We start from the raw sequence: 10,139 nt of genomic DNA on the forward strand, positions 1-10,139 counted from the left end.
AGTTCAACTATCTCGAATATGAAAGAAAAATGTTCAAAATATATTAGCAAAAAACATTAACTACATTGATTTAAAAATATTAATTTATTCTTAAATAAAAAGATTTTGAACATTTCTTTATATATATAGCAGACATTTATGAAAAATGTCATTTTTTACTTGAACTCAAATTTTAATTTGTATCAACAGTTCATTATAGGAATAGCATTATGTAATCGTAGACTAGATTTTACTAGAACATCTTATATAGAAGATGGTAGAACTTTTATTACTTGAGTGTCATTTAAGATTGTAGCCTCATCAAATTGGACTTGAAACAAAAGATTGGGACTATGTTTGCATATACCCAACTGATTTGAAAAAGCTTTTATGACATTTTCTAATTGTCAAATGTGACTAGAAACGTAATTTTTATTTTGGTTCACAAAGGCTATGTCACGCCAATTTATGCAAAAGGCTTGCAAATGATTGAGATGACTTTTTTCGAAGGTGTAAAAGGCCCTTAACACACCATCACCTCAGCAATCCTACTTTAGCCAGTAAATACACCTAACATACCATCCCCTCAGCAATCGTACTCTGGCCAGTAAATACACCTAACACACCATCACCTCAGCAATCCTACTCTAGCCAGTAAACACACCTAACGTGCCATCCCCTCAGCAATCCTGCTTTGGCCAGTAAATACACCTAACATATCATCACCTCAGTAATCCTGTTCTGGCCAGTAAATACACCTAACATGCCATCCCCTCAGCAATCCTGCTCTGGTCAGTAAATACACCTAACACACCATCACCTCAGCAATCATGCTTTGGTCAGTAAATACGCCTAACACACCATCCCCTCAGCAATCATGCTTTGGTCAGTAAATACGCCTAACACACCATCCCCTCAGCAATCATGCTCTGGTCAGTAAATACACCTAACACACCATCACCTCAGCAATCATGCTTTGGTCAGTAAATACGCCTAACACACCATCCCCTCAGCAATCATGCTTTGGTCAGTAAATACGCCTAACACACCATCCCCTCAGCAATCCTGCTTTGGCCAGTAAATACACCTAACATATCATCACCTCAGTAATCCTGTTCTGGCCAGTAAATACACCTAACATGCCATCCCCTCAGCAATCCTGCTCTGGTCAGTAAATACACCTAACACACCATCACCTCAGCAATCATGCTTTGGTCAGTAAATACACCTAACACACCATCACCTCAGCAATCCTACTCTAGCCAGTAAATACACTTAACATGCCATCCCCTCAGCAATCCTGCTCTAGCCAGTAAACACACCTAACGTGCCATCCCCTCAGCAATCCTGCTTTGGCCAGTAAATACACCTAACATATCATCACCTCAGTAATCCTGTTCTGGCCAATAATTACACCTAACATGCCATCTCCTCAGCAATCATGCTTTGGTCAGTAAATACACCTAACACACCATCACCTCAGCAATCCTACTCTAGCCAGTAAACACACCTAACGTGCCATCCCCTCAGCAATCCTGCTTTGGCCAGTAAATACACCTAACATATCATCACCTCAGTAATCCTGTTCTGGCCAGTAATTACACCTAACATGCCATCTCCTCAGCAATCATGCTTTGGTCAGTAAATACACCTAACACACCATCACCTCAGCAATCCTACTCTAGCCAGTAAACACACCTAACGTGCCATCCCCTCAGCAATCCTGCTTTGGCCAGTAAATACACCTAACATATCATCACCTCAGTAATCCTGTTCTGGCCAGTAATTACACCTAACATGCCATCTCCTCAGCAATCCTGCTCTGGCCAGTGAATACACCTAACATGCCATCACTACTGTAATTTTGCGCTGAGCCCTTAATGATGCATAAGCTAACCATCACCAGTTTGATCTCGCGCTGGTTCAATGCAGACCACTAACATGTCATCACGACTATCATCCTGGTCTGGGCAAGTAAAACATCTAACATACCATGACCACTGTGATCCTTTTCTGGGCCAGTAAAGAATGTCGTGCCATGACCTTTCACCTGCTGCCAGTCCAAATCAGTTGTATCAAGGCTTAAATAACCACAAAGATCCTGGCTCCTGTCAAATGAGCAGTCTCCTAGCACAAGTTCCTTGACAGATGATGGAGTTGTAACTGTAGAGAAGGTGTTAGCACCTCCTAAAAAATGAAGTAAATAAAAACTGAAACTAGGTAAGTTATAGCATGCTTGCTATACTAATCCTACGCAATGAAGAAATACCACCAAAACTTTTGGAGCTGAGTATTGTAATTAATACACAACTATTCTTATATTCACAGCTCTACGAAGTAAAGAGGAATCAGAGCAGACCAAGACTGAGATACAAAGATGTAGCTAAGCATAACATGAAGTTGAAGAAACTAAGCCTAAACAGATGGCAAGAGAAGGCTGGAGACAAAGCTAAATGGGAGTCAGTGATTAAACCTAAACCATTTGACAGTCATTGCGGAAACGAGAGGGAGAGAGACAAACAAAACTTTCTATGAAATTTGATAATGGATTTTCCTGGACACTAAGTGACATCTGTAGTACAAGGAAAATGAAACAAGTAGTAATATTTTTAACCCAGTTAGCTATCATAACATGTTGGTCTAAATACAAAAAGATTACTGACATGGTAAAGATTTAAAAACTCCTCCTTTTGCATGAAACAAGCCATTTTCTTATGCTTGTTAGTGAGATATACCAGATTCTTGGAAAATCGCTTTTTTGTAAACAGTGTGCAAAGAAATTTTTTATAAATATCCATAAACTGTCAACACAATTTTGTTTACCATTTACAAAATCTTGTCAAATTTTATTGAACATTTAGCACTTTATAGCGATAGCATGATTTAGGCTTTTAGTAGTGTTTTCTAATGATATAAAATGTTTATAATAAATATGTATAACAACAACATTAGATTAACACAACTCATTAAAATTAAAACTTCAAACTTGGTTGATAGGAGTGCCTAAAAGTGAGTATACTTGCAAATTCAATATTCATTTTACATTGTAATCAGTGATAGAGTCTACTTTTCATTTATAAATGCTAATGAGCCCAAATTAAAGACATTTAAATTGCATGGTGTATTAGTAGCTCTCTGTTAGGTGAATGATATATAACAGTATTAACAACTGTTGAACAGAAAGTGATCTGACAGCATCTAATATATTTATTCATACTTGCTAATTATTGGTATACCAGCTGAATGCCCAACTAAACTAACTGATGTCGTTTATTAGTTTATAAGTGATGAATAAGATGAGGAGTAGTCATAAGGAAAGACATACCATCAAGTCAGCATTACCTGAACAATCTTCAGTGAGAAACTTGATGTCATCAACAGCGACAGCAGCAGCATTCTTCATAGATAGAGATGGCGTAGATGCTGTTAGTACAATCTACAACAGTTTAAGGCTAATGAAACAAACACAGACTTGTAGATTTATTTAGAGAGATAATATATGTCTATTTCAATGTTGCGGCAGTCAGAGTAAAGATCAAATAGCGTGAATTCCACATTATTAAACAATAAAATCAATTCTAAATCAATTCATTAACAGCATTTATATTTTTATTAATATGATTTAAATTAGTTTGTACGACAATAGCGGCAGTCAATTTTAGTGAGTCAAGCATGATATTAAATGCACAAATCAATATAGACAAGGGGAGATACATTGCGGCATACTTTTGCATAATGGCCTTTAAACAAATGGACAACTTTTTGTTCACAATTCCTTCATTGCTTGCATACCAGAGTATGCAACTAGTGATTAACAAATTTATACTATAATATACCTTAAAAGTTTACTGGTCCAAATTAATGCAGTATACATATTTATCAATTTTAGTTAAGAACCAATTGTTCAAATAAGTGCTCTGTTTCCATTATGATACAGCTAAGGAGTTACTGTACCTTGTAGTTTTTACGGTTGATTGGCAATCTTGTCTCTAATGGAATTTTGGCCAAGTTCCATGTAGGGTGCTGCTCTCCCTGCTGACTCCACAGTTGTTGACTTGGTTTCTTTTTTACTTCTGATGAGACTTTGAGAGCTATATCTCCCAAAGCATAATAATAGAATGTAAGACATCTGCTTCTAACAGATAATTTGGGACTTGTAAAAGTTGTCGGACCTCCAAAGTGAGAGTAGAGTGCAGTCAAGAAGTAGGAACCTGGGAACCACAAGAACATTTTGATGCTTTTTCAGTTCGTATGTTCTGTTTATATTACATACATGGCAGAGATGTACTAAAATTAGAGATTTGGTTTTAATTGGATGAATGTACTTATTTATATTCTAATTAAATAAGAAAATAAAGTAAAATTATTGTAATTATGATATCTTAATTGGATGATGATACTACGCGTTAATCATACATATTCTCAACTCAAGTTTATCATTAGTACAAATAACTATGGTGTACTTTTTGAAGATAAAACTCGAGTAAAAGAATCTTTTTAGACCAGGTTATGAGTTGGCTTCAGAGACTTATTGTTAGTAATAGTTCTTAATCCTTCCTTACTATTATCAGGTGAAGAAATAGCAGAATCGTCAGCATATGTCTTTCTCTCCCAGGAAACAGAAAACGGATTGGTAGGTTTTATCGAATAGCCACAATTGGAGGTTTCAAAGTCACAGTTTGCCTGACTGGCCAGTACAGGCTCAGGAGTGGTAGATAAAGTAGTGGTTGGAGTTATGGTTGTTATAGCTGTGGTTGTCGTCTGAGTAGTTGTAGAAGAAGTACTGGGTGTGGTTGGACAGACACTACTCTGGTTGTATATCCTCCAATCTGTCACTGCCTCACCTGCAAACAAGTAAACAGGTTACAATGATGTATGATGCAGAAACCAAATTTGTTGAGATAATGAGAAATGCTGTTCTATTTTAACACAGAGTTATTTTATTGCTGAACTTAAAATGCTATTGACTTCACTCTTCCACGAACAGTTGTCGACCTCTGTGGCTTGATTAAACTGTGACAATGTCTGTATTCTACAACACGCTGAGTATTAGAAATGCTTGCTACAAGATATAGCCAAGCTACCACCAAAATTACAATAACAATTTTTTAATGAATGATTTCTGTCACAAGTATTCATATTTATCAGTGATCTTATACACAACTCAACTCATTAAAATATGGTTTCATCAGTATTATTTTTCTATGTGTCTCAGTCATAAGTATATTATAAAAAAAGACGCAGTGATATAGCAAAAGGTAGACCAGTTTGGCAGATCAAAAGTATGATGTGATTATCTAATGTAATTGGTACACAGTTTGTGTACACATTTACAAACATCTGTAGGTCCCACCCTGCTAAAAACAGCCAAAAACAGTCGTTTAAAAACAAATGACTCGATTATTCTATGGCTAGAAATCTTATACACGTAATAATAAAAATCCCATAAAAATGTTTAAAAAATGTGAAATCTTCTTATAACTTTTCAACATAAATTACTGATACACTAAAAATAGTTTCATTTAAAAATTTACAAACTGTGACAAAGTTTATTTGACTGTTTAAAATCTTTGCAAAGTTACAAGAGAAAACACCCTTTTTAATGAATTTACAGTGAGTCATTAAGGCATACCAAAGTAACGTAGAAATTCTGATAAAGCAGCAAGAAAAAAAACTTTTTCATGATTTCACATTCAACATGCTAAAAAACTTTTTAAATTATAAAAGCTGAGTAAAAATATTATAAAAGCAAAGAGTATGAGTAGGTAACAGTGCTGAGTGGTAAGGAGACTTACATGCTCCTGGCTTGATGTCAAGATATGTAATATGTATCTGACCAGGGCAGCTTGGGTTGCTTGCTTCTAACTGGATCTATAGAGATCAATGTTATGTGAGAACAAGTAATATACAAACATACAAATTTTGTTTAGATATCTATGAAAAGACACGCTTATATGTAATTTACTAGTCAGAAATCTCAAAAGCATTGTAACACAAGTTCAAGCAGTTCTTACCCTGGAGAGGTTAGCCAAGAAGGTCACAGACAACTGTACTCTATCTCCCTGTGTATTAACGTTGAGAATAGGCATGACGTAACCCTCTGTGTCTTTAGTATTAACCTGAACTTGCATTGAAGGTGTAGTGGATATGTTGAGGTTGAGGCAAGCATCTCCTCTGTATGGTAGTTCCTGTGATATAACTGATGCCAACTCTGGTTTCTCTCCAAAGTCACTCTTTACAGATAAACCTGGGTAGAAAATGCAAAATACAAAATACCTGATGCTGAAAACCTCCTGGAATAAATGGGCCTGCATGTAATCTAAAGCAAATTTAAAAGAATAAAGAAGCAGTGTAAGACAACTCCTGTAAATAGACTACAATGACTGCTTTGTATCGTTTTACTAGGAAAATGTTGCAAGTATTGCTAAAGTCTCAATTTTCTAAGTAACATGCAACTATTGCTTTTGTCATAGAATAAGCTCTCAGTTTATTATAATACTTTTAGACCATGTTTTCAGTCTATTATGATATTTATATACTTAGACCTTAGTCTATTACGTTATTTATAGACGATGACCTCAGTCTATTATGATATTTATAGAATATGACCTCAGTATACACGTATTATGATATTTATAGACGATGACCTCAGTCTATTATGATATTTATTATAAATACTAGAAATTCCACTGTCATACAGCCCACGACCAAAGTGATATTGGAAAGAAAGAAAGGGTACTGATGGTTGAGAAATGCAATATTAGCAGTCAAATGGCACTGCAGTGCAATAGGATAACTGCAATGGTAGCTGTAATGTACTGGGTGTGGGTGTTATTATGTACAACAAATAGCAATAATGAAAGGAAAAGATTATATGTTTATATCTCTCCCTCTGCAATAGGAGAAATGCAATATTGGCCAATAATAGAAGTAAAATGCATTGATATTATGATGATCAGATGGATTAGTTTTAGGAATTTGCGGTAACCTTTCAAAGGCTTGGTAACATATTTACATAGGTTTATATTCGTTTTGTATCATTATTATACTTAAACGACTTTACTGAAAAATAGTTGAATTTGTTGATAAGATTTCGTACAAGGGTTTGGTGACGGCCGTTAACGGATAATTTTTCGGGAGTCGTGTGCACATGTGCATTTATCATAAATCTCCCAAACCAATCGCTTCGCTCGTGTTTGGTCGTGGGATCATAATATAGACTTACATGTAGTATATAGACTTAGTTTATAGACAGTCTATAATAGACTTAGACCTTAATCTATTATGATATTTATAGACTATGACCTCAGTCTATTATGATATTTATAGGCCATGCCCTCAGCCTATTATGATATTTATAGACTATGCCCTCAGTATATTATGATATTTATAGACTTAGACCTCGGTATATTAGGATATTTATAGACTATGGCCTCAGTCTATTATGATGTTTATAGACTATGACCTTAGTCTATTATGATATTTATATTTGTTGAATAACTTCATGCTGGGAAATTATTATTACTTGTATGCTGACAGTTCCGTGCGGCATTGAGACTCTACTGTTTAGACTATCTACTATGGCGCCGTTTGCTGTAATAAGTATCTGCGCAATTATTCTGCACTACAGCAAGATGGTTGAGTAGAACATTTGTTAGTTTGTTAGTTTGTAATATATGTTATATTATAATTTGCGTTGAGTTTGAGAATTTAATATAAATAACATATGAGTTAGACAGAGAAACACCCAGCAAGAATACTCCTCGTATAATATGAAAACTTTGAAGTCAGTTAAATTTATTACAGAAAGATATTTTCAATGACTGTTATGATTTGTGATGCAGCAGATGCACGATGGCTTCTCATGAACCACCATCCGTTATGCAAAAGTTATACAACAACTAGGACATTAGTCAACTTTGTTTCTGTTGATATAGTACCTAAATTTAACAAAAAATAAATTTTGTGCAATTTTTCTTATTCAAATAAAATATACCAATAAATAAGTAAAATAACAAGTGATGCTGAAGCTAACGCAAATAATGATTATAGATAGAAATAAATAAAAACAGTAAATGTTTGACAATTAATTTTCTTTAAACGATACATACACAATTTCACACTGTACTGATGTGTGTACAGTGTACTGCTGTGTGTACACTGTACTGCTGTGTGTACACTGTACTGCTGTATGTACACTGTACTGCTGTGTGTACACTGTACTGCTGTGTGTACACTGTACTGCTGTGTGTACATTGTACTGCTGTGTGTACACTGTACTGCTGTTTGTACACTGTACTGCTGTGTGTACACTGTACTGCTGCGTGTGATGCTTAGTAGCCCTTTGAGCTGCTTCCACAGCTTTGGTGAAACTACATTTACACATCAATCATACAGTGATTCACAATTAGATCGTCTCCTCCAACTGAACAGGAAACCAATGTTATAATTATGTGTCTTCAGCTTGTTTTCTACACTACTGAACTTTGGTTTAGCTTTCCATAGATGTATTTTCTATAAATTTTCCTCTTTAAACAAGCCTTTATACATTGTGCTCTATGCAAGTGGTTGGGTACATGATAACTTGTTGTGGGCCAAAAAAACAACAAGCACTATATATATCATATAAACTTACCTCCTGTGAGGTGGGTGTGCCACTGGAATACAGAGCTTGATTTGCGAGAATGATGAAAACCACACAGATTTCCATAGAAATAGCAAGTCATAGATGGCATAGTGGTGATGGTTGGAGTCTCTGTACTAGTTGTCAAAGGACCTGTGGTATAACAAATATGTGGTCATTAAAACATCAAACATACAAAATGCATGATATGATGTATAACCACTCCAAAACAGCTATAGATAGAAACTCATGTTAAACTTGATGATGCAATCACAATTTTCAATCAAAATCTTCAGTTGCTGTGTAGACTGTAGATTGATAATATTCATCAACCTTTCTATAATGACTTAAATCTAGTGACACACAGTATTCACTTGAATCAGTCATCATTGACATCACAGAGCACTAGTTTTACATGGTATACCCCTAGCTCTGATTTGACCTGCCAGTCCCTTTTGTTTTGGAAGTTATCTGCTTGAGTACTGGATCTCGATTGCAACTTTTATTATGAAGTGCTAATGCAGATTGTATGACAAATCAGCGTGTGGATATCTCGATCAGTGGATAGCTTAACTCGTGCAACACCTGTGAAGGCGCTGATTTCTTATCAAATTGAGATAAGCAAAGAGGTGTACAGTTTGCGCACATCGAAAGTGTAAACAGTGAGCCCTGCAATATCTTTCATATACCTGTCATATTGTCTCATATACTCCAAATGACATTTGAATTATATGAAACAAAAACATGTATTGTAAAAATTATGTTCTTTGAAATTTGGGTTTTCAAATGACATTTGAAAACCCAATTTTCGATGAACATAATTTTTACAATACAACCAAATTATTTTTGCTTAAAAATAGCAATAAAACTACTTACAACTACCATCTTGAAGTTGAACACCTTTTAGCTTAACAGAGTCATTTTGCTGAGAGAACTCTGCAACAAACTTGACCTACAAACATCAAACTAGCCAGATAACATACACAAATTATTGTCTAGACTGCACCAGAGTTCGTAAGGTAGTACTAAAGTCTGTACAGGTAGTACTATAGTCTGTGCAGGTGGTACTATAGTCTGTGCAAGTAACCCTAGAGTCTGTACAAGTAGCACTAGCTTCTGTACATGTACCAGCGTGGTCTCTACAAGTAACTAACTTTTTTCTGCTTCAAAAGTTTCAGTGTTAGCTAGTTCCATACTATTGAACAATCAGGTAACAGTTATAGTGATTGTTTACATAACTGTCTTGTGTAAAACACACATTTAATAATAGCTTTGCAAAACATGTAGAATTGCAGCAAAACTAACCAAACTATCAAACATACCTGATAAGTGGTTGAAAGTGAGTGTACTGTCAAACTTTTGGGCACCCAGTCTGTCGAGTGCTGCCAATCTATGAACAGGTCATGTGACAGTCCATCGCTGCTGACCAGAACTACTTTTAGCTCTGTAGAGTCGAAAACCTGGCTGGATATTTTGTAGGTGAAACTCAAACAGAACCTATCGATTGTTGATGCAACCAGGGGAGACAACAATGACT

This window comes from Watersipora subatra, chromosome 3 (assembly GCF_963576615.1).
Source record: "Watersipora subatra chromosome 3, tzWatSuba1.1, whole genome shotgun sequence".
NCBI classification, from domain to species: domain Eukaryota; kingdom Metazoa; phylum Bryozoa; class Gymnolaemata; order Cheilostomatida; family Watersiporidae; genus Watersipora; species Watersipora subatra.